The sequence below is a fragment of the Bos taurus genome, chromosome 3, assembly GCF_002263795.3.
Source record: "Bos taurus isolate L1 Dominette 01449 registration number 42190680 breed Hereford chromosome 3, ARS-UCD2.0, whole genome shotgun sequence".
Classification (NCBI taxonomy): Eukaryota; Metazoa; Chordata; class Mammalia; order Artiodactyla; family Bovidae; genus Bos; species Bos taurus.
This window is the reverse complement of record NC_037330.1, coordinates 32,703,390-32,704,710: the sequence shown is the minus strand read 5'-3', so window position 1 is coordinate 32,704,710 and position 1,321 is coordinate 32,703,390. Positions and strand designations below refer to the sequence as shown.

Sequence of the window (1,321 nt, the reverse complement as noted above, 5' to 3'; positions counted from 1 at the left end):
GCTTAAAAAAAAGTACAATTTGAATGTTTCTTTAAACAATTGAAATGTTGTTTCTGCAAAAAGTCATTCTTTGGCCTATTCCAAGTTATTACCTTCCCCATTTGGAAGGTGCTCAGTTGTGCCTGACCTTCTGTAACCCTTTGGACTGTAGCCCACCAGGCTCTGCTGTCCATGGGATTTTTCAGGCAAGAATATAGAAGTGGGTTGTCATTTCCTCCTCCAGAGGATCTTCCTGGCCCAGGGATCGCACCTGTGTCTCCCTCGTTGCAGGCAGATTCTTTACCCTCTGAGCCATGAGGGAAGCCCAAGGTTAGTATTCTCTGGCCCAAGAAAACATAAGAACTTAGTGCCTGGACAGGGACTTGAACCCTGGGCCCTCAGATTAAAAGTCTGATGCTCTACCAACTGAGCTACCCAGGCTCTAACAATGTGAAGGTGTCTCATTTTTCTTTTCTTTGTGGCACTTGCCATTTTCAGTGATCATTTGTTTGTGAATTGATTAGTTCCCCCACTAGATTTTTCATGGCAACAAAAATCTTATCTGTCTTATTCCTTAAGGATCTGTAATCCTGATTCTCAGAACAGAGTTTATGTTCTCAACAAACATTCATCAAATGAAAGAACTGGAGTTCAGATTGCTACCACTGTAGTGGCTTTTTATCTAGATATTTGACCTCATGCATAATATCTATACCTCCTTGCTGTTTGATGTACACACCAAACATTAATGCTGATTATCTTTGGGAGATGGGATTACAAGGGATTTATTTTTTCATTTTGTTCATCTATATTACTTTAAAAATAATGAGCATGAATATTTTGTAATTAATATAACTTTAAAATTAAATAATAAATTTAATTAATTTATTTAAATTATTAAAATAAATTATTAAATTTATTTATTTAAATTAAATTTAAATAAATATTTGTGAATGATTTAACACAGATTCATAGTGAGTATTTAATAAATAGCCAGTCTTATTACTACTAAGCTTTTCAATAAGCCTGAAAGGGCCTCCTTCCTCTGTGGCACTGAGCTGCTGACTCCTACCCCAATCTGAGGCTTGGGACTCAGTCACTACCAGACCCCAGCTGGAATGACCAGCCCACCTCTCCAGCCAGTTTCAGAAATTAGAATAAAAGTGAGCTGAGGGGCTTTCTCTTTTAGACCAGCTCCTTCTCACCCTTTGGAGCCCACGTTCGCCTCCGGATCCTGGTGGATGAGCTTTCAACATTGCTTAGTATGCACCTCACATCCTGCAGGGTGCAGAGAATATTAATATGGCAAATTCCATTGTTTATTTCCCTCCCAAATCATTTT

The 1,321-nt window shown here is 38.4% G+C and overlaps 1 non-coding gene across 1 annotated transcript; it reads right to left on the bottom strand.

Annotated features, from left to right (window-relative positions):
- Positions 1-347: 347 nt before the first annotated feature.
- Positions 348-420, bottom strand: TRNAK-UUU (transfer RNA lysine (anticodon UUU)). The gene has a single exon. It is a non-coding gene; the product is annotated as a tRNA-Lys (tRNA).
- Positions 421-1,321: the final 901 nt, after the last annotated feature.